Below are 25,100 nucleotides of genomic sequence, written 5' to 3'. Positions count from 1 at the left end.
TCAAATGCCAAGCACTCGCCAAGAAGGAGCTTGAGGCAACATCAGGCACCATGGGACCAGCACCCGCCAAGAAGGTATCCGAGGCAACATCTAAGGCAACAACATGCCAGCATCCACTGCCAATGGTGTTAGACGTAATTGGTTACACCAACCAAGGGCCTGGCACTATCAACGGGCTTGTATTCGGATGGTGTTTGAGGCAACATGCTAGGGAAACAATGGGCTAGCATCTACCACTGATGGTGGTAGACATGATTGGTCGTAGTAGCCAAGGACCAAATAGATGTTCAGGGGATCAAGTGCCAGGCACCCGCCAAGGAGGAGCTCGAGGTAACATTAGGCACTGAAGGGCCAGCACTATCTAGGGAGGTGTCCGAGGTAACATCGTAAGGCAACAACAGGCTAGCATCTACCACCGATTGTGTTGGAGACAATTGGCTACACCAGCCAAGGGCTAGATGCCGTCGATGATGTTTGAGGCAACAACCCACACAAAGGGCCAGCATGTGCCAATAGAGTTTGAGGTAAGTGTCAAACACTCAAGCCTATTTACGGATGCTTGGTGCACTACCCAGCATATGCCAAAGGTGTTCAAGAGAACTGCCTACAAAAAGGGCCAGTATGTGCCAATGGTGGTTAAGGCATCTACCGAGACCAAGGGCCAACCTATCCCAATGGTGGTCAAGGTAAGGGCATGTGTCATGGTTAGTAAGCAAGCTGGGACTAGCCCTAGGGTTCTAGTGGGATAGGGTCCGACAACCTAGAGTATCAGGCCTTGAGGCCTACTTAAGGCACAAGTCGAGGGAACTAGACCGAGATAGTGGTGCGGGTAGTGATTAGGACTCCAAAGGCTCAAGCATGGTGCTCAAGTTCAACAGAATTAAGCCAGGCCCAGCTGCAGGTGCTGGTGAGTAGAGCGCAAGCACATAGTCAAACCCAAGTTTGGCCACTGATGATCGAGGTGCAGGCATAAGTCAGACCTAGGGTTGTCTAAGTCAATAACCTGCACCAAATGCCAGTGTCACACCTTAGGCATATGTACCCAGAGTTGAGGCCCGTACACCAACAGCCAAGGTTCAAGCACCAGTCATAGAGGTAGGGGTTCCAACAATAGTCATAGTAGAAGCATCCAGATCACCTGCCCCTAAGTCAAGCCTATCCATAGCACTGAGACCAGGCCCACAACATGCCCACACCGCACCCAAGCATTCCAAGGGAGTAGGGCCAAACCAAAACCATGTAGAAAGTGTTTAGGAGCTACAGCACAAAAAGGGGGCTTGGTCAATGGTTAGCTTGTGCATTTTGCTGTGCTAGTTGGTTTAGTGCCTGCATGCTTATTTTGTAGGCTGACTTAGGCATATAAAGCTCATTCCCAGTCTAAGGTCACACGGTGTTTGGTTTGAAAGCAAAGCCCATGACACCAGCATCTACTGAAAAGGTGTCCAGGGCATTGTAGGGCTAGCACATGCTAGGGAGGTGTCCGAAGCAACATCTTGGGGTGACAATGGGCAAGCATCTACCACTGACGGTGTTGGATGCGATTGGCTACACGAACCAAGGGCTAGACATTATCGATGAGCCAGTATCTGCTATAGATAGGGTGGACATGATTGGCCACACCAGTCAATGACCAAAGTGGTGTTCAAGAGATCAAGCGCCAGGCACCCACCAAGGAGGAGCTTGAAGCAACATCGGTAGCAAATGGCTAGTACCCATCAGAAGGGTGCTTGAGGTAACATCCCAAGGTAACAGCGGGCCAGCATCGATCATTGATGGTGTTGGATGTTATTAGCCACCCTAGCCAAGGGCCAGATGATGTCGATAGCCCAACATCCCGATAGTGTCTGAGGTAACATCCCAGGGCAACAACTGGCCAACATCTACCATCGATGTTGGTGGACGTGATTGGCCGCACCAACTAAGGACCAAAGTGGTGTTTTAGGGATCATGTGCCAGGCACCTGCCAAGGAGGAGCTCAAGGCAACATTGGGCATCGAGGGGCTAGCACTGGCCAAAGAGGTGTCTGAGGTAACATCTTGGGGCAAAAATGGGCCAGCATCCACCATCAATGGTGTTGGACACGAATCATCGCACCAGCAAAGGGCCAGATGCAGTCGATAGGCTAGCATCCTAATGTGTCTAAGGCAACATCTCAATGCAACAATGGGCCAACATCTGCCACTAATGGTGGTGGACACAATTGGTCACACAAACTAAGGACTAAGGGGGATTAAGCGCTTGGCACCCATAGAGGAAGAGCTCAAGGCAACATCAAGCACCGAAGGGTTAGCATGCACTAGAAAAGTGTTTGAGGTAACATCTTGGGGCAATAATGATTCAACATCTATTGTCGATGGTGTTGGATGTGATTGGTCACACCAGCCAAAGGCCAGACACTATCGACGGGCTAGCATCCCGATGGTGTCAAAGGCAATATCTCAAGGTAACAATGGGACAACATTTGCTATTGATGATGGTGGATATGATTAGCCACACCAGCTAAAGATGAAAGAGGTGTTTGGGGGATCAAGCACCAAGCACCTACCAAGGAGGAGCTCAAGACAACATCAGGCACCAAAGGGCCAACACCCATCAAAGAGGTGTCTAAGGCAACATCCTGAGGTAACAATGGGCTAGCATCTGCCACTGATGGTGGTGGATGTGATTGGTCACACCGATCATGGACCAAATAGGTGTTCGAGGGATTAAGAACCAGGCACCCACCAAAAAGGAGCTTGAGGTAATATTGTGGTACCAAGGGGCCAGTACCCACCAAGGAGGTGTCCAAGGTAACATCCCAAGGTAAAAATGGGCCAGCATCTACTGCCAATGGTGTTAGATGTGATTGGCTGCACCAACCAAAGGCCAAACTTTATCGATAGGCTAGTATACTGATGGTGTCTAAGGTAACATCATAGGGCAACAATAGGTGAGCATCTGCTGTCAAAGGTGGTTGACGTGATTGGTCACCCTAACCAAGGACGAAAGAGGCATTCAAGGGATCAAGTGGTAGGTACCCACCAAGGAGGAGCTCAAGGCAACATTGGGCATTGAGAGGCCAGCACTTGCAATGGTGGTGTCGAGGCAACATCCTATGGGAACAATGGGCTACCATCTACCGTCGATGGTGCCAGCCAAGGGCCAGACAATGGTGTCAAGGTAACATCCTGAGGCAACAACGGGCTAGCATCAGCCACTGATGGTGGTGTACACAATTGCTTGCACCTGTCAAGGGCCAGATGCTATCAATGGGCTAGCATCTTGATGGTGTTTGAGGTAATATCCTAAGACAAGAATGGGCCAGCATCGACCGCCAATGGTGGTGGATGCGATTGGTTGCACTAGCTAATGACCCAAGAGGTGTTTAGGGATCAAACACCAAGCACCCACTAAAGAGAAGCTCGAGGCAACATCAAACACTGAGGGGTTAGCACCCACTAGAGCGGTGTCAGAGGCAACATCCCAGGGCAACAATAGGCCAACATCTACCATCGTTGGTGTTGGATGTGATTAGCCGCACTAGTATACAGACACTATTGGTGGCCTAACATCCTGATGGTGTTTGAGGTAACATTCCAAGGCTAACATCTACCATCGATGGTGTTGGATATGATTAGTCGCACTAGCCAAAGGCCAATGCTATCGATAAGCCAGCATCCTGATGGTGTCTAAGGAAACATCCTGGTGGAACAATGGGCCAACATCCACCATCGATGGTTATGGATGTGATTAGTCACAGCTGCCAAGGACCATAGAGGTGTTCGAGGGGATTAAATGCCAAGCATCCATTAAAGAGGACCTCAAAGCAACATTAGGCACTGAGGGGCCAGCACGCACCAAGGAGGTGTCTGAGGTAACATCCTAGGGTAACAATGGGCCAGCATTTACCATCAATGGTGTTGGATGCGATTGGTCATAGCAACCATGCGCTAGACACTATCGATGGTCTAGCATCTTGATGGTGTCTAAGGTAACATCCTGGGGCAACAAACGGCCTAGCATCTGTCACTGATGCTGGTGGACACGATTGTCACACCAATCAAGAACCTAAAAGGTGTTTGGGGGATCAAGCACTAGGCACCTACCAAAGAGGTGCTCGCAGTAACATCGGGCACTGAGGGGGTCAGTACCTGTTAGGGAAGCATTCGAGGAAACATCTCAGGGTAACAATGGGCCAGCATCTACCACTGATGGTGTTGGACGTGATTGGTCACACCAGCTAAGGGCCTACCACTGTTGATGGCATTTGAGGCAATAACCCTTACAGGCAGCTAGCATGTGGTGATGAAGTTCAAAGCCAGTGCCGAACACTAGAGCTCAGGTGCAGGTGTTTGGTGCATGACCTAGCATGTGCTTAGGGTGTTCGAAGGAGCTGCCCGCATAAAAGGCTAGCATGTACCAATGGTGGCCAAGGCATGTGTCGAGATCAAGGGCCAACATGTCTCGATGGTGGTTAAGGTAAGGGCATGCATCACGGTCAACAAGCAAGGTGGGACTGGCCTTAGGGTTCTAGCGGGATAACTATTGGAGGCTCAAGTTAAGGTAACTAGGTCGAAATAGTGGTGCAGGTAGGGCATAGGTCTCTAGAGGCTCAAGCATGGTGTTTAGGTTCAACCAAATTGAGCCACGCACTGGTGCAGGGCACATAGTCAAACCCAGGTGAAGGCACCAATAATCAGGTTTCGAATTGGGACCCCTGTGCCTAACCCTCAAAGCCAATCTTTTTTCTAAGGTTATAGATCTATTTTGCTAACTTTCCTTGCCTACATTTTTCCATCGACTGAGGCTATTCACCTTGGAGACCTGATGTGATTATAAGTACGATCGAGCACAGACATCACCAAAGGCCATCTTCTATCCTTGCTGATCGAGGCATGGCATATGCCAATGGTGGTCGAGGCAAGTGCCCATACCAAAAGTTGACTTATACTGATAGTGGTCAAGGTGTGTGCCTGCACCGATTCCAGATTTTGTCGATGTAGATTGAGGCATGCATGTGCCAATGGTGGTTGAGGCACGTGCCCATACCATAGGCCAACTTGTGTCAATGGTGGTCAAGGTAATTGCACATACCAAAGGGTAGCTTGTACTGATAAAGGTCGATGCATGCACCCATAACATCTTGATGGAGGCGAGGCAACATCTCGGGGCAACAATAGGCCAACATCCACCACCGATGATGGTGGACACGATTGGCCGCACCAATAAAGGACAAAAAGGTGTTTGAGGGATCAAGTGCCAAGCACCCACCAAGGAGGAGCTTGAGGTAACATAGGGCATCGAGGGGCTAGCACTCCCCAGAGAGGTGTTTGAGGCAACATCTCAAGCAACAATAGCACCAGTACCTACCATCGATGGTGTTGGATGTGATTGGTTGCAGCAGCCAAGGGCCAGATGCTATCAATGGTCTGACATCCCGATGGTGTTCGAGTCAACATCCTAGGGTAACAATAGGCCAACATCTACCATTGATGGTGGTAGATGTGAGTGGTCTCACTATCCAAAGTCCAAAGAGTTGTTTAGGGGATCAAGCGTCTGGCACCTGCCAAGGAGGTGCTCGAGGCAACATTAGGCATTGAGGGTCCAACACTTGCTAGAGAGATGTCTGAGGCAACATCTTGGGGTAACAATGGGCTAGCATCTGTTACAGATGGTGTTCGATGGGATTAGTCACACCAGCCAAGGGATAGACTCCATCGACGAGCAAGCATCCCGATGGTGTCTGAGTCAACATCTTGTTGCAAAAGTAGGCCTATATCTACCACTGATGGTGGTGGACATGATTGGTCGTACTAGCTAAAGATCAAAGAGGTGTTTGGGGGATCAAGTACTAGGCATCTCTCAAATAGGAGCTCAAGGCAACTTCGGGGTATTAAGGGGCTAGCACTCACCGGGAAGGTGTCGAGGCAACATCTTAGGGCAACAATGGGCCAGCATCTATAGTCGATTATGTTGTATGCAATTGGCCACACTAGCCAAGGGCTAGACATTACCGATAGGTAGCATCCCGATAGTGTCTTAGGCAACATCCCATGGCAAAAATGGGTAGCATCTGCTATCGAGGTGGTGGACATGATTGGTTGCACCAACCAAAGACCATAGATGTGTTTGAGGGATCAAGCTCTAGGCACCCACCAAGGAGTATCTCATGACAACATCGGGGCACCAAAGGGCTAGCACCCACTAGGAAGGTGTCTGAGGCAACATCTCGAGGTAACAATAAGCCAGTATCTACCACCGATATGGTTGGATGCAATTGGTAGCACCAGCCAATTGCCAAATGCTGTCAATGGGCCAGCTTTTCAAGGGTGTTTGAGGTAACATCTTGAGGCAACAATGGGCCAGTATCTATCATCGATGGTGGTGGATGCGATTGGATAAACAAGCCAAGGACCAAAAAGGTATTTGAGGGATCATGTGCCAAGCACTCACCAAGAAGGAGCTCAAGGCAACATTAGGCACTAAAGGGCCAGCACCCACTAGAGAGGTTTCCAAGGCAACATTCTAAGGTAACAATAGGCCAGCATCTACCACAGATGGTGTTGGACATGATTTGCCACACCAGCCAAGGGCAAGACATTGTCAATAAGCTAGTATCCCAATGGTGTCTGAGGTAACATCTTGATGCAATAATAGGCCAGCATCAGCCACCAATGGTGGTTGACATGATTGGCTACACCAACCAAGGACCAAAGAGGTGTTCGAGTGATCAAGAGCCAGCCATGTGCTATGGAAGAGCTTGAGGCAACATTGGGTACCGAAGGGCTAGCACCTGCCAGAAAGGTGTCTGAGGTAATATCCTAAGGCAACAATGGGTTGGCCTCTACCACCAATGGTGTTGGACACAATTGGCCATACCAACCAAAGGCCAAATGCTATCAATGAGCTAGCATCTCGATGGCGTACGAGGCAACATCCTTCGACAACAGCGGGTTGGCATCTGCAACCAATGGTGGTGGATGCGATTGGTCACACAAACTAAGGACCAAAGAGGTGTTTGGGGGATCAAGCACTTGGCACCTACCAAAGAAGAGCTGTAGGCAATATCAAGCATCGATGGGCCAACACCCACTAGACAGGTGTCCGTGGCAACATCCTAGAGCAACAATGGACCAGCATCTACCACCGATGGTGTTGGACGCTATTAGTCACACCAGCCAAGTGTTAAATGCTATCGATGGGCCAGCTTTTTGATGGTGTCTAAGGTAATATCCTAGGGTAACAATGGGCTAACATTTACCACTGATGGTGGTGGACATGATTGGCCACTCCAGCCAATGACCAAAAAGGTGCTCAAGGGATCAAGTGCTAGGCACTTTCCATGGAGGAGCGCGAGGCTACATCAGGCACTGAAGGGCCAACACCCATCGAGGAGGTGTCCGAGGCAACACTCATGGCATCAACAAGCCATCATCTACCATTGATGGTGTTGGACATGGTTGGCTACACCAGCCAAAGGCTAGACATTGTCAATGGGCCAGCATCCTAATGGCATCCAAGGCAACATCTTGGGGTAACAATGGGCCAACATCTGCCATCGATGGTGGTGGACATGATTGGCAGCACCAGCCAAGGACCAAAACAATGCTCGAGGGATCAAGTGCCAAGCACCAGCAAAGGAGGAGCTCAAGGCAACATTGGGCACTAAAGGGCCAGCACCCACCAAAGAGGTGTTTGAGGCAACATCCCAAGGCAACAATAGGTCAGCATCTATCACCGATGGTGTTGGATGCGATTGGTCACCCTAGCCAAGTGCCAGATGCTGTGCCAATAGGCCAGCATCCTAATGGTGTCTAAGGCAACATCTTGAGGTAATAATGGGCCAGCATCTACCATCGATTGTGGTGGACGTGATTGGCCCCATCGACCAAGGACAAAAGAGGTTTTTAGGGGATCAAGCACCAAGGACCTACCAAGGAGGAGCTTGAGGCAACATCAGGCACTGAAGGGCTAGCTCCTATTAAAGAGGTATCTGAAGTAACATCCCAGGGTAACAATAGGCTAGCATCTGTCGTTGATAGTATTGGATGTGATTGGTCACACTAGCTTGGGCCAAATGCTATCGACATTCTAGTATCCCGATGGTGTCTGAGGTAACATGTAGAGGCAATAAATGGCCTAACATCTACTATCGATGGTGGTGGATGCGATTGGCCACACCAACCATAGATCAAAGAGGTGTTCAGGGGATCAAGCACCAATCACCTACCAAGGAGAAGCTCAAGGCAACATCGGGCCTTTAGGGGCCAGCACTTGCCAAGGACATGTTTGAGGGAACATTCCAAGGCAACAATGGGCCAGCATCTGCTGCCAATAGTGTTAGACATGATTGGCCACACTAGCCATGGGCCAGATGTTATCGAAGGCATTCTAGGCAACAACCTGCATTAAGGGCCAATGTGTGGTGACGGACTTCAAGGCAAGTGCTGAACACCTAAGCCCAGGTGCAGGTGCTTAGTGTGTGACCTAGACTGTGCCAATGATGTTCAAAGAAAGTACCTGTATAAAGGGCCATGTGCCAATGGTGATCGAGGCAATTGCTGAGACCAAGGGCCAACATGTCCTGATGGTGGTTGAGCCAAGAACATGTGTCACGGTTAAGAAGTAAGCTAGGCCTGGCCCTATGGTTCTAGCGAGATAGGGTTTAACAACCTAGGGGACTAGTCCTTGAGGCTTACTTGAGGCCTAAGTCCAAAGAACTAGGCTAGGACAATGGTGTGGGTAGTGATCAAGACTCCAAAAGCTCGGGCTCGATGTTCAGGTTTGGTAGAATTGAGCCAGTCCCAAGTGTGGGGCACACAGTCAGACCTAGGTGTGGGCACTGATGATCAAGTTTGGGCCTGGGACCCCAATGCTAAACCCCTAGAGCCAATCCTTTTCCCGAGGTTATGGATCCATTTTTCTGACTTCCCTTGCTTACATTGTTCTATCTATGGAAGGTTATTCACCTTGGAGATCTAATGCGATTATGAGTACAATTGAGCATGGACAGCACCAAGGGCCATCTTCCGTTGATTCTGATTGAGGCATGGCACCTACCAATGGTGGTCGAGGTAAATGCCTATACCAAGGGCCAGCTTATACCGATAGTGGTACTGGTTCTAAATTGTGTCAATGTAGATCGAGGCATGCATGTGTCGATGGTGGTCCAAGCAAGTGCCTTACCAAGGGCCAGCTTGCGTCGATGGTGGCCATGGCAATTGCTTGTACCAAAGGCCAACTTATGCCAATGATGGTCAATAATGTGCCCGTACCGTATGCCAGCATGTGTCATTAATGGTCGAGGCCTTGGCTAAAGTTTGATTTTGGGCCACAGTGCACATGATGGGCTCGAACAGTGTTAATGTTGCATTTTTTTGCTCGGAGCACCATCACCAAAGCATCATCATCAGAGAACCTGATCAACAGCTTAGGGGTTCCAAATTAGGGTAAGGGGTGAGGTGGTATGCGCACATGATGTGTGATAGGTGATGGTACTTGGCCCTTGTATTGGCCCTCGATCCCGCATTCAACTTCGAGAACTCACACCTCCTTAAAGAGCATTTGAGCTTTTACAAGTTTGCTGCCAGTAGTCATTCAAGTGTCTAAAATGGGGACACTTTTTTCAAATGGCCACAAAATCTTCTACACTTTGATTTTTTAGCTGAATTTTTTATGCATGCCAACAAATATACAAGGATCAGATCTACCAAATTTGTGGCTGATGGTGGTTGAGGCAAGTTTCAAGACCAAGGGCCAACATGTCTCGATGGTGGTCGAGGTAAGGGCATGTGTCATGGCCAACAAGCAAGCTGGTACTAGCCCTAGGGTTCTAGCAAGATATGGTTTGACAGCTCAAGGGATCAAGCCTTGAAACCTACTCAAGACACAGGTCAAGGGAACTAGACTCGGACAATGGTACAGGTAGTGATCAGGACTCCAACGGCTCAGACATGGTGTTCAAGTTTTATAGAATTGAGCCAGGCCTAAGTGTAAGGCACACAATCAAACTCAGGTGTGGGATGATGATCACGTTTAGGACTAGAACCCTTGTGCCCAGCCTTTAGAGCCAGTGCTTTTCCCCAGTTTACAAATCCATTTTGTTGAATTCCCTTGCCTACATTATTCCATCCACTAGAGCCTATTCACCTTGGAGACCTGATGTGGTTATGAGCACAACTGGGCACAGACGGCACCAAGGGCCATCTTTTATCAATGTTGATCGAGGCATGGCACATGCCGATGGTGGTTGAGGCAAGTGCCCATACCGAGGGCTAGCTTGTGCCAATAATGGTCGAGGCATGTACCCATACTAGTTCCTAATTGTATCGATACATATCATGGCATGCATGTCTTGATGGTGGTCGAGGTAAGTTCTTATACCAAGGGCCAGCTTGTGCTAATGGTGGTTGAGGCAATTGCCCGCTCCAAAGGCTAGCTTATGTCGATGATGGTCGATGCATGTGCCCACACCATATGTCAAGATGTGCCGTTGATGGTCGAGACCTTGGCTGAAGTTCCATTTTGGGCCATGGTGCACATAATGGGCTCTAGCATCTGCTGTCGATGGTATTGGATGTGATTGGCTGCACCAACCATGGGCTAGACGCTGTCGATGGGCTAGCATCCTGATCATGTTATAGGTACCATCTCAGGGCAACAATAAACCAATATCTACCATCAATGGTGGTGGACGCGATTGGCCACACAAGCTAATGACCAAATAGGTGTTCAAGGGATCAGGTGCCAGGCACTTGCTAATAAAGAGCTCGAGGCAACATCGAGCTGACTTAGGCATATGGAGTTTATTCCCAGTCTAATGTTGCACTGTGCTTGGTTTGAGTGTAGAGCCCATCACACCAACATCTACCAAAGAGGTGCTCGGGCAACTGAAGGGCCAGCACCTGCCAAAGAGGTGCTTGAGGCAACATCCCATGGCAACAATAGGCCAGCATCAACCGCTGATAATGTTGGATGCAATTTGTAGCACCAGCCAAAGGCCAGATACTGTCAATGGATAGGCATCCCGATGGTGTCTGAGGCAACATCCTGGGCACCAACGCGCCAACATCTACCGTCGATGGTGGTGGATGTGATTGGCTACACTAGTCAAGGACTAAAGAGGTGTTTAGGGGATCAAGCGCCAAGTGCCCACCAAGGAGGATCTCAAGGCAACCTCAGGCATCGAGGGGCCAACACCTACCAGAAAGGTGTCTGAGGCAACATCTTAGGGTAACAATGGGCCAGCATATACCACTGATGGCATTAGATGCGATTGGTCGCACCAACCAAGGGCCAGATGCTGTCAATGGGCTAGCATCCCGAAAGTGTTTGAGGCAACAACGGGCCAGCATCTATCGTCGATGCTGGTGGATGCAATTAGTCATACCAGCCATGGACCAAAGAGGTGTTTAGGGGTTGAAGTGCCAAGCACCCACCAAGAAGGATCTTAAGGCCATAACGAGCACCAAGGGGCTAGCACCTGCTAGGGAGGTGTCTAAGGCAACATCCCAAGGCAACAACGGGCTAGCATCTATCGTAGATGGTGTTGGACATGATTGGCCACACCAGCTAAAGGTCAAATGTTGTCGATGAGCCAATGTCCCGATAGTGTCTGAGGTAACATCTTGGGGCAACAACAAGCTAGCATCTACTATCGATGTTGGTGGATGCGATTGGCCACACTAGCCGATAACCAAAGAGGTGTTCAAGGGATCAAGCGTCGAGCACTCGCCATGGAGGAGCTCAAGGCAACATCAGGCATTGTAAGGCCAACACCCACCAAGGACATGTCCAAGGCAATATCCCAAGGTAACAATGAGCCAACATCTACCCTCAATGGTGTTGGATGTGATTGGCCACACCAACCAGGAGCCAGATGTTGTTGATGGGCCAATATCTTGATAGTGTCTGAGGTAACATCCTGTGGCAACAACGAGCCAGCATCTACCACCAATAGTGGTGGACATAGTTGGTTAGACCAGCCAAGAACCAAATAGGTGTTCAAGGGATCAAGCGCTAGGCACCCACCAAAGAGGAGCTCAAGGCAACATCCTGCACTAAAGCGTCAGCACCTGCTAGGGAGTTGTCTGGGCAACATCTCGAGGCAACAATAGGCCAACAACTGCCATTGATAGTCTTAGATGTGATTGGCTACACCAACTAAAGGCCAGACGCTATTGACGAGCCAACATCTTGATGGTGTTAGAGGTAACACGCCTGGGAAACAATGGGTCAGCATCTACCATTGATGGTGGTGGATGCGATTGGCTGTAATAGCCAAAGACCAAAGAGGTGTTCAAGGGATCAAGTGTCAGGCACCTGTCAAAAAAGAGCTTGAGGCAGCATCAAGCACCACTAGGCAAGCACCCACTAGAGAGGTCTCTATGGCAACATCCCAGGGCAACAATGGGCCATCATCTGCCATCAATGATGTTAGACATGATTGGTTGTACCAACTAAAGGCTAGATGCTATCGATTGGCCAGAATCCCGATGGTGTTTGAGGTAACATCCCAGGGTAAGAACGGGCTAGTATATGCTGTCAATGATGGTGGACATGATTGGTCACACATGCTAAGGACCAAAGAGGTGTTTGGTGGATCAAATGCCAGGCACCTACCAAGGAGGAGCTTGAGGTAACATCGGGCATAGAGAGGCTAGCACCTGCCAGGGAAGTGTTTGAGGTAACATCTTGGGGCAACAATGAGCTAGCATTTGCCATCAACGGTGTTGGACGTGTTTGGCCACACCAACCGAGGTCTAGATGCTATCAATGGGCCAACATCTAGATGGAGTCCGAGGCAACATCCTGGGGTAACAATGGGCCAACATCTACCGTTGATGGTGGTGGATGTGATTAGCCACACCAGCCAAAGACCAAAGAAGTGTTCAAGCGATTAAGTTCCAGGCACTTGCCAATAAGCAGCTCGAGGCAACATCGAGTTCCAAAGGGCCAGCACCCACCAGGGAGGTGTTCGACGTAACATCTCGGGGTAATAATGGCCCAGCATCTGCTCCCGATGGTGTTGCATACAATTGGCCACACCTGCCAAAGGCTAGATGTTATTGATGGGCCAGCATCTCAATAATGTCTAAGGCAACACCCAGGGCAACAACGGGCCAGCATTTGCCACCAATGGTGGTGTACGCAATTGGCCACACCAGCCAAAGACCAAAGAGGTGTTCGGGGCATCTAGCACCTAGCACCTACCAAGGAGGAGCTCGAGGAACATTGGGCAACAGGGGGTTAACACCCACTAGAGAGGTGTCTGAGGCAACATCCTGGGGCAACAATGAGCCAGCATCTATCACCGATGGTGTTAGATGTGATTGGCCATACTAGCCAAGGGCCAGACACTATCGATGGCGTTTGAGGCAACAACATACACCAAGGGCCAACATGTGGTGATGGAGTTCAATGTAAGTGTCAAACTCCTGTGCCTAAGTGTGGGAGCCTAGTGCATGACCCAGCATGTGTCGATGGTGTTCGAGGGAGCTACCCGCATAAAGGGCTAGCATGTGCCGATGGTGGTTGAGGCATGTATTGAGACTAAGAGCCAACATGTCCTGATAGTGGTCGAGGCAAGGGCATGTGTCACGTCAGCAAGCAAGCTGAGACTGGCCCTAGGGTTCTAGCGGGATAGGGTCTGACAGCCTAGGTGACCAGGTCTTGAGGCTTACTCGAGGCCCAGGTTAAGGGAACTAGGTCAAGACAGTGGTGTAAGTAGTGATTGGGACTCCAAAGGCTCAGACACATCATTTAGGTTCAGTAGAATTAAGCCAGGCCCTGGTGCAGGGCACACAGTTAGGCCTAGGTGCAACCATTGATGATTAGGTTCAAGATTGGGACCCTTGTGCATGGCCCTCAGAGCCAATCTTTTTCCTAAGGTTACAAATCCATTTTGCCAACTTTTGTTGCTTACATTGTTCCATTGACCAGAGGCTATTCACCGTGGACACCTGATGTGGTCATGAGTATGACTAGGCATGGACAAGACCAAGGGCCATCTTTTGTCGATGCTGACCAAGGCATGGCACATGCCAATGGTAGTCGAGGCAAGTGCCCGTACCAAGGGTCAGCTTGCTCCGATAATCATCGAGGCATATGCCCATTCCAGTTCCAAATTGTATTGAAGCAAATTGAGGCATGCATATGCTGATGGTAGTCAAGGCAAGTGCCTGTACCAAAGGCCAGCTTGTGCTGATGGTGGTCAGGGCAATTGCCCGTACCAAAGGCCAGCTTATGCGGATGATGGTCGATGCATGTGCCTGCACCAGATGCCTACATATGCTATTGATGGTCAAAACCTTAGTCAAAGTTCAAATTTGGGCCATAGTGCACATGCTAGGCTTGAGCATGTGCTGTTGTCACATTTTTTTGCCTAGGGTACCATCATCGGAGCATCACCAGAGAACCTAGGTGTTGGCATAGGGGTTCTAGTGATTGATGGTAGGGGGCTAAGAGGTGTGAGCACATGATGTGCGATTGGTGCTGGTACTTGGCCCTTATATTAGCCCTTTATCCTGTATGCAACCTCTAGAACTCACACCCCCTTAAAAAGCATTTGAGCTTTTATAGGTTTGCTACCAGTAGTCGTTTAAGTGTTCAAAATGGGGACACTTTTTTCTAATAGCCACAAAATCTTCTACACTTTGATTTTTTAGCTAAGTTTTTTTGTGCATGCCAAAAAAAATACAAGGATCAGATCTACCAAATTTGGGTTGAAAAATCCTTTTAAAAAAATTTTAAAAAATCTTGAACCAAAAAACATTTCAAAGTAATGAAAAATAGAAAACGGGTCATCTTGCAATGAAACTTGACATGAAAGCTTAGGAGACCATTGTATGAATTTACAAGTCATAAAAATGGCATTTTCATAGTAAAAATATGAAGATATGCCTAAACCCACCCATCATTCGGTCTGGCATGCATGGTGTTCGACCCGGGCTCAAGACACCGACGTATGGTGCACGAGTGCTGGGAGCGCTCATATGAGTTCGCAGGCCACAAAAATGGCTTTGGCCTGGCAAACATATGAGGATGTGTCTGAACCCACAAACTACCCGATCGTGGAACACATGGTGCATAGCACAGGCCTAGGTGCAGGCGTTTAATGTGTGACCCAGCATGTGCCAATTGTGTTCGAGGGAACTACCCGCACAAAGGGCTAGCATATACCGATGGAGGTTAAGACATGTGCCAAGACCAAGGGCCAACATGTCCTGATGGCAGTCGAGGAAAGGGCATGTGTCATGGTCAAAAACAAGCTGGGACTGGCCCTGAGGTTCTCGAGGGACAAGATCCGACAACCAAGGGGACCAAGCCTTGAGGCCTACTCGAGGCATAGGTCGAGGGAACTAGACCAAGATAGTGGTACGGGCAGTGATCAGGACTCTAAAGGCTCAGGCACAATGTTTAAGTTCGATGAAATTGAGCCTAGCCCAGGTACATATGCTAGTGAGTGATGCATGAGCACACAGTTAGACCCAAGTGTGGGCACAGGTCAGACCCAAGGGTGTTCGAGGCAATAACCTACACCAAGTGCCAATGTCACACCCTGGGCATGTGCACTAAGAGCTGAGGCCCACGCACCAGTAGCTAAGGCTCGAGCACCAGACACAGAGGGGAGGGCTCTAACAATAGTATGGTAGAAGCATCTAGACCCCCCTCAAGTCAGGCATGTTCATAACACTGAGATTAGGCCCATAACAAGCCCACACCACACCCAGGCTCTCCCAGGGAGTGGGGCCAAACCAAAACCATATAGAAAGCCTCCAAGATCTACAACACACAAATGGAGGCTTGGTCAATCCTTAGATTGTGCATTCTACCTCTCTAGTTGGTTTAGTGCCCGCACACTTGTTTCATAGGCTGAGTTAGGCATGCGGAGTTTATTCCTAGTCTAAGGCCACACAGTGTTTGGTTTGAGAGTGGAGCTCATGACACCAGCATCTACCAAAGAGGTGTCTGGGGCACCAAGAGGCTAGCATCCACCAGGAAGGTGTTTTGGGCAACATCTTTGGGCAATAATGGGCCAACATCTACCATCGTTGGTGTTGGATACAATTGATCGCACCAGCTAAAGGCCAGACATTATCAATAGGCTAGCATCTCGATAGTGTCTGAAGCAACATCTTGGGGCAACAATAGGCTTCATCTATCATCGATGGTGTAAGACGCAATTGGCCACACAAACAAGGCCTAAACACTTTCAATGGGCCAATATCCTGATAGTGTCTGAGGTAACATTCTAGGGTAACAAGGGGCTAGCATCTGCCACTGATGGTGGTGGATGTGATTGGTCACACCAGTCAAGGACCAAAGACGTATTCAGGGCATCAAGTGCTAAGCACCCACCAAGAAGGAGCTTAAGGCAACATCGGACATCGAGGGGCTAGCACCTGTTAGAGAGGTGTTTAAGGTAACATCTCAAGGCAAAAATGGGCCAGCATTTGCTATCGATGGTGTTGGATATGATTGGACACACTAACTGAGGGCCAAATGTTGTTGATGGGCTAGCGTTTCGATGGTGTCCATGGTAACATCCTAGGGGAATAATGGGCCAACATCTGTCGTCGATAGTGGTGGACTCAATTGGCCACAGTAGCCAAAGACCAAAGAGGTGTTAGGGGGATTAAGCGTTTAGCACCCACCAAGGAGGAGCTTGAGGCAACATCGAGCACTGAGGGGGCCAGCACCCACCAATGAGGTGTTTGAGGAACATCCTAGGGCAACAATAGGATAGCAATTGTCACCAATGGTGTTGGACGTAATTGGCTACACCAGCCAAGGGCTAGGCACTATCAATGGGCTAGCATCTCGATGTTGTCTAAGGTAACATTTTAGGGTAACAACGAGCTAGCAACTACAACCAATGGTGGTGGACATGATTGGCTCCACCAGCTAAGGACCAAAGAGGTGTTCGGGGGATTAAGTGCTAGGCATCGACCAATGAGGAGCTTGAGGTAAGATCGAGCATCGAGGGGCTAGCATCTGTAAGAGAGGTGTTCTAGGCAACATCATGGGGATACAATGGGCTAGTATCTACCGCCAATGGTGTTGGATGTGATTGGCCATACCAGCCAAGGGCCAGATGCTGTCGATGGGCCAGCATCCTAATAGTGCTCGAGGTAACATCTCGGGGCAACAATAGGCCATCATCTGTCACTGATGGTGGAGGACACGATTGGTCGCACTAGCCAAGGGCAAAAAAAGTGTACGGGAGATCAAGCACTAAGCACCCACCAAGGAGGAGCTTAAGGCAACATCGAGCAGTAATGGGAAACACCCACCAAAGAGGTGTTCTAAGCAACAACTCAGGGCAACAATGGGCCAGCATCTACCACTAATGGTGTTGGATATGATTGGTCACACCAGCCAAGGGTAAGATGTTGTTGAAGGGTCAACATCCTGATGGTGTTTGAGGTAACATCTTAGGGTCAGAATGAGCCAGCATCTATCGTCAATGGTGGTGGATGGGATTGGCTATACCAGCCAAGGACCAAAGAGGTGTTCAGGGTATTAAGCGCTAGGCACCTGCCAAGGAGGAGCTTGAGACAACTTTGGGCACTCTAGGGCTAGCACCCGTAAAGGAAGTGTTCAAAGAAACATCCTGGGGCAATAATGGGCTAGCATCTACCACTGATGGTGTTAGATGTGATTGGCCACCCCAGCCAAGGTCCAAACACTATCGACTGGCCAGTATCCTAATGGTGTCCAAGGTAACATCCTGGGGCAACAACGGGCCAGCATCTGCCATTGATGGTAGTGGATACGATTGGCCACACCAGCTAAAAACCAAAGAGTTGTCTAGGGGATCAAGTGTCAAGCACCCACCAAGGAGGAGCTCAAGGTAACATCTGGCACTGAGAGGCTAGCACCCACTAGAAAGGTGTCCAAGGTAACATTTTAGGGCAACAACAGGCTAGTATCTGGCACTAATGGTGTTGGACACAGTTGGTCGCACTAGCCAAGGGCTAGATGCTATTGATGGCATTCGAGGCAATAACCTACATTTTGGGCTAGGGTGTGGTGATGGAGTTTAAGGTAATTTTTGAACACTTAGGCCCTGGTGTAGGTGCTTGGTATGTAACCTAGTATGTACCGGTGGTGTTTAAGGGAACTGCCTGCAAAAAGGGCCAGCTTGTGCGAATGGTGTTGAGTTATGTGCCAAGAGCAAAGGCCAACATGTTCCGATGGTGGTCGAGGCAAGGGCATGTGTCACGGTCAGCAACCAAGCTAGGATTGGCTCTGGGGTTCTAGTGAGACAAGGTCTGACAACCTAAAGGACTAGGCCTTGATGCCTACTCGAGGTGTAGGTCAAGGGAACTAGACTAGGATAGTGTTACAGGCAGTGATCAAGACTCTAGAGGTATAGGCATGGTGTTTAGGTTAGGCATAATTAAGCGAAGCCCAGGTGTAGGGCACACAGTCATACCTAAGTATGGCCACCAATGATTAGGTTCAGGATTGGGACCCCCATGCCCAGCCCTCAGAGCCAATCTTTTTCCTGAGGTTATGGATCCATTTTGCCAACTTTCGTTGCCTACTTTGTTCTATCGACTAGAAACTATTCACCTTGGATACTTGATGCGATTATAAGTATGACTAAACATGGACAACATGAAGGGCCATCTTCTGTTGATGCTGATCAAGGCATGGCATGTGCCGATGGTGGTCAAGTCAAGTGCCCGTAGTAAGGGCCAACTTGTGCCAATGGTGGTTGAGCCATGTGCTCACATTAGTTCCAGATTATGCCAATGCAGATCGAGGCATGCATGTTTTGATGGTGGTCGAGGCATGTGCTCATACCAGGGGCCAATTGTGTCAATGGTGGCCAAGGCAATTGCTTATACCAAAGGCCAACTTGTACCGATGATGGTCGATGCATGTGCCCGCACCATACGCTAGCATGTGCCGTGAATGGTCGAGGCCTTGGTTGAAGTTTGATTTTGGGCCACATTGCATATGCTAGGCTCAAGCATGTACTGGTGCCACATTTTTTACCCAGGGCACCATCATTAGAGCATCATCGGAGAATCTGATAAGCAGCATGAGGCTTCAGACGAATGGAGGTAAAGGGTCAAGAGGTGTGTGCACCTGATGTGGGATAGGTGCTGGTACTTGGCCCTTATATTGGCCCTTATCCCGCATGCATCCATAAGAACTCACACCCCCTTAAAGAGCATTTGAGCTTTTACAAGTTTGCTGCCAATAGCCATTCAAGTGTTTGAAATAGGGACACTTTTTTCAAATGGCTACAAAATCTTCTACACTTTGATTTTTTAGCTGAATTTTTTTGTGCATGCCAATAAAAAAACATGGATCAGGTCTACCAAATTTAGGGTGAAAACTCCTTCTAAAAGATTTTTAAAAGATCCCAAACCGTAAAAAATTTCAAAAATCATGAGAAATAGAAAATGAGTCATCCTGCCATAAAACTTCACATGAAGGCTTACATGACTATTGTATGAATTTACAAGCCATAAAAATGGTATTGGCATAGTAGAAATATGAAGATGTGCCTAAACCCACCCACCGTCCAATTATGGCATACATGGTGCTCGGCCTGGGCTCAGGACACTCACGCATGGTATGCGGGCATGGGGGGCATTCATATGAATTTATAGGCCATAAAAATGGCTTTGGCATGATAAAAATATGAAGATGTGTCCAAACCCACCTACTTCCTGGTTGTGATGTGCATTATGCATGGCCCGGGCTCAAGTACGGGTGCTTAGTGCGTGACCCAACATGTGCAAATGGTGTTCAAGGGAACTACTCACACAAAGGGCTAGCATGTGCTGATGGTGGTTGAGGCATGTGCCAAGACCATCGGCCATCATGTCCTGATGGTGGTCGAGGCAAGGGCATGTGTCACAGTCAGCAAGCAAGTTAAGACTGGCCCTAGGGTTTTAGTGGGATAAGGTCTGGCAGCCCAAGGGGCTAGGCTTTGAGGCCCATTCAAAGAACAGGTCAAGGGAACTTGACTGAGACAGTAGTGCAGGCAATGATCAAGGCTCTAGAAGCTCAAGCATGGTGTTTAAGTTTGACAAATTTGAGCCAAACCCAAGTGCAAGTGCTGGTGAGCAGTGCACGAGCACACAGTCAGACCCAAATGCAAGCATTAATGATTGAGGTGTCGGCACAAGTCAGACCCAGTGGTGTCTAAGGCAACATCTGACACGAAGTGCTAGTGTCACCCTGAAGGCATGCACACCAGGAGCTGAGGCCCATAAACCAGCGGACAAGGCTTAAACACTAGACACAGACGTGGGGGTTCCAGCAATAGTCATGGTAGAAGCATCTAGACTACCTAGCCCTAAGTCAGGCCTGTCCTTAGCACCAAAACCAGGCCCATAACATGCCTGCGCTGTACCCAGGCATTCCCTGGCATTCCCAAGGATTGGGGCCAAACCAAAACCGTATAAAAATCCTCCAGAATCTGTAGCCCACAAAGGGAGGCATGATTAATCCTTAGCTTGTGCATTTTACCTCTTTGGTTGGTTTAGTGCCCACACACTTGTTTCATAGGTTGACTTAGGAATATGAAGTTCATTCCTAGTCTAAGGCCATACGGTGTTTTCTTTGAGAGCGGAGCGTATGACACTAGCATCTACAAAAGAGGTGTCCAGGGCACCGAGGGGCTAGCACCCACCAATGAGGTCTCCGAGGTAACAACGGGCTAGCATCTACTGCTAATGGTGTTGGATGTGATTGGCCACACCAGCCAAGGGTCAGATGCTGTCGATAGGCCAGCATCCCAATGGGGTCTGAGGTAACATCTCGAGGCAAAAACAGGCCAGCATCTACCACTGATGGTGTTGGATGTGATTGGTCGCACTAGTTAAGGTTTAGATGCTATCAACGGGCCAACATCCCAAATGGTGTTTGAGGCAACATCCTAGGGCAACAATGGGCTAGCATCTGCCACCGATGGTGGTGGATGCGATTGCTCACACCAGCCAAGGACCAAGAGGTGTTCAGGGGATCAAATGCCAGGCACCCGCCAAGGAGAAACTCGAGGCAACATCGGGCATCGAAAGGCCAACATCCACTAGGAAGGTGTTTGAGGCAACATCTCAAGGAACAACGAGCTAGCATCTACTGTTGATTGTGTTAGACATAATTTTTTACACCAGCTAAGGGCCAAACACTGTCAATGGGCCAGCATCTCGATGGTGTCTGAGGTAACATCCTGAGGTAACAATGGGCCAGCATCTACCACCGATGGTGGTGGATGCGATTGGCCACACCAGCCAAGGACCAAAAAGGTGTTTGGGGGATCAAGCACTAGGTACCCGTCAAGGAGGAGGTTAAGGGAACATCAACCATTGAAGGGCCAGCACCACTAGGTAGGTGTCTGAGGCAACATTCAGGGGCAACAATAGGCCAGCATCTACCACCAATGGTGTTGGACATGCTTGGCTACACCAACCAAGGGCTAAATGCTTTCAATGACGTTCAAAGAAACACCCCACATCGAGGACCAGCATGTGGTGATGGAGTTTGAGGCAAGTGCCAAACACCAGGGCCCATGTATGGGTGCTTTGTGCATGACCAAGCACGTGTTGATGGTGTTTGAGTGAACTACCCACATAAAGGGCCAGCATATGCTGATTGTGATCGAGGGACATACCTAGACTAGGGGCTAACATGTCTTAATGGTGGTCCAAGCAAGGGCATGCGTCACAGTCAACAAGCAAGCTTGGAATTACTTTGGGGTTTTAGCGAGATAGGGTCTGATAGCCCAAGGGACTAGGCCTTAGAGGCCTACTCGAGTCATAGGTCGAGGGAACTAGACTGAGATAGTGGTGCAGATAGTGATTAGGACTCTAGAGGCTTAGGCACAGTGTTCAGGTTTGGTAGAATTAAGCCAGGCCTAGGCGCAAGGTGCACAGTCAGACCTAGGTGCAGGCATCAATGATCATGTTTAAGACTAGGGCCCTTACGCCCAGCCCTCAGAGCCAATCTTTTTCTTAAGGTTACGGATCCATTTTGTCGATTTCCTTTGCCTACATTATTCCATCAACTAGAAGTTATTCACCTTGGGGACCTGATGTAGTTATGAGTATGACCGGGCGCAGGCGACACCAAGGGCCATCTTTTGTTGATATTGATCAAGGCATGGAACATGCTGATAGTGGTCGAGGCAAGTGCCTGTACCAAGGGCTAACTTATACCGATGGTGGTTGAGGCATATGGTCGTACCAGTTCCAAAATGTGTTGATGTAGATAGAGGCATGCATGTGTCAATGGTGGTCAAGGCAATTACCCGTACCAAAGGCTAGCTTGTGCCAATAATGGTCGATGCATGTGCTGCACCATACTCTAGCATGTACTATTGATGGTCAATGCCTTAGTTGAAGTTCAATTTTAGGCCATGGTGCACATGTTAGGCTTGAGCATTTGCTGGTGTTGCATTTTTTTGCCTTGGGCACCATCATCGGAGCATCACCAGAGAATCATCGAGAACCTAACAGGCAACATGGGGGTTCCAGCAATTGGGGGAAGGGGGCCAGGTGGTGTGCGCACATGATGTGCGATGGGTGCAAGTACTTGGCCCTTATAGTGGCCCTCTATCCTGTATGCAACCTTAAGAACTCACATCCCCTTAAAGAGCATTTGAGCTTTTACAAGTTTACTACTAGTAGCCTTTCAACTTTTGGAAATGGGGACACTTTTTTCGAATGGCCACAAAACCTTTTACACTTTGATTTTTTAGCTAACTTTTTTTGTGCATGCCTATAAAAATACAAGGATCAGTTCTACCAAATTTGGGGTGAAAACTCCTAAAATAATTTTAAAAAATCCCAAACCGTAAAAAATTTCAAAATTCATGAAAAATAGAAAACGAGTCATCTTGCCATGAAACTTCACATTAAGGGTTAGGGGACAGTTTTATTAATTTACAAACCATAAAAATGGCATTGGCATGGTAGAAATATGAAGATACACCTAAACCCACCCATCATCTAGTCATGGTGCATATGGTACTCGAGCCGGGCTTAGGACACCCACGTGTGGTGCGCAGGCACTGGGAGCACTCATGAATTCCTAGGCCATAAAAATGGCTTCCACACAATAGAAATATGAGGATGTGTCTGAACCCACATACTACCTAGTAACGGTGCACGTGGTACGTGACTTGGGCCTGGGTGCATTGCTTGGTGCATGACCTAGCATGTGTCGATGGTGGTCGAGGCATGTACTGAGACCAAGGGTAAACATGTCTTCATGGTGGTCGAGGCAAGGGCATGTGTCACGGTCAGCAAGCAAGCTGGGACTAGCCCTAGGGTTCTAAAGGATAGGGTTTGATAGTCTAGTGGAGTAGCCCTTAAAGCCTATTTGAGGCACAAGTCAAAGGAACTAGATCGAGACAAATGTGCAGACAATGATTAAGACTCCAAAGGCTCATACATGGTGTTGAAGTACGATAGAATTAAGCAAAGCCTAGGTACAGGTGTTGGTTAGTAGTGTGTGAGCACACAGTCAGACCCAAGTGCAAGCACTGATGATTGAGGTGCATATACAGGTTAGACCTAGAGGTCTTCGAGGCAACAACCTACAGCAAGTGCCAATCTCATGCCTTGGGTGTGCACACCAGGAGCTGAGGCCTATGCACCAGCGAACAAGGCTCGAGCACCAAACACAGAGGTGAGGGTTCTAGCAATAGTCATGGTAGAAGCATTCAGACTACCCACCCCCAAGTCAGGCCTATCCGCAGCTCTGAGATCAGGCCCAAAACATGCTTGCACCACATTCAAGCCTTTCCAAGGAGTGGGGTAAAACCAAAACCATGTAGAAAGTCTCTAAGATTTATAGCACAAAAAAAAGGTCCTGGTCAATCCTTAGCTTGCGTATTCTACCTCTTTAGTTGGTTTAGTGCCTGCACGCTTGTTTCGTAGGTTGACTTAGGTATACAAAGTTCATTCCCAGTCGAAGGCCGCATGGTGTTTGGTTTGGGAGTAGAGCTTGTGACACCAGCATCTACCAAAGAGGTGTCTGAGGCACCGAGGGGCCAGCACTTGCCATTGAGGTGTCTGAGGCATCATTTCAAGGTAATAGTGGGATAACATTTACCACCAATGGTGTTGGACATGATTGGCGGCACTAGCCAAAAGCCAGATGTTATGGATGGGCCAGCATCCTAATTGTGTCTGTGGTAACATCTTAGGGTAACAATGGGCCAACATCTATCATCGATGGTGGTGGACACGATTGGCTGCACCAGCCAAGGACCAAAGAGGTGTTTAGGGGATCAAGCATTAGGCACCCACCAAAGAGGAGCTCGAGGTATCGTCGAGCACTAAGGGGCTAGCACTCACCAAGGAGGTGTTGATGGTGTTGGACATGATTGTTCACACCAGCCAATGGCCAGACACTATTGATAGGCCAGCATCCTGATGGTGTTTGGGGCAACATCCTAAGGCAATAGTGGGCCAGCATCTGCCTCCGATGGTGGTGGAAATGATTGGTTACACCAGCCAAAGACTAAAAAAGGGTTTAGGGGATCAAGCACCAAGCACCCACCAAGGAGGAGCTCAAGGTAACATAAAGGCATCGAGGGGCCAGAACCTACTAAGGAGGTGTTCGAGGCAACATCTCGAGGCAACAATGGGCTAGCATCTTCTGCTAATGGTGTTGAACGTGATTGGCCACATCTGCTAAGGGCCAAATACTATCAATGGGCTAGAATCCCAATAGTGTCTGAGGTAACATCCCAATGTAACATCAGGCTAGCATCTATCGCTAGTTGTGGTGGATGTAATTTGTTGCATTTATCAAGGACCAAAGAGGTGTTCGGGGGATCAAACACCAAGCACCCTCCAAAGAAGAGCCTGAGGCAACATCGAGCATAAAGGGGCAAGCACCCTCCAAATATGTGTCCAAGGCAACATCCTAAGGTAACAACAGGCTAGCATCTACCACCAATGGTGTTAGATATGATTGGTTGCACCAGCTAAGGGCAGACACTATCGATAGGCTAGCATCCTAATGGTGTCCGAGGTAACATCCTAGGTCAACAACGGGCCAGCATCTACCGTTGATGGTGGTGGACATCATTGGTCGCACTAACCAAGGACTAAAGAGGTATTTAGGTGATCAAGTTCTAGGCA

The sequence above is a fragment of the Durio zibethinus genome, chromosome 23 (assembly GCF_047325235.1).
Source record: "Durio zibethinus cultivar Kanyao isolate XHJ-2024 chromosome 23, ASM4732523v1, whole genome shotgun sequence".
Taxonomy (NCBI): domain Eukaryota; kingdom Viridiplantae; phylum Streptophyta; class Magnoliopsida; order Malvales; family Malvaceae; genus Durio; species Durio zibethinus.
This window is presented reverse-complemented; position numbering follows the sequence as displayed.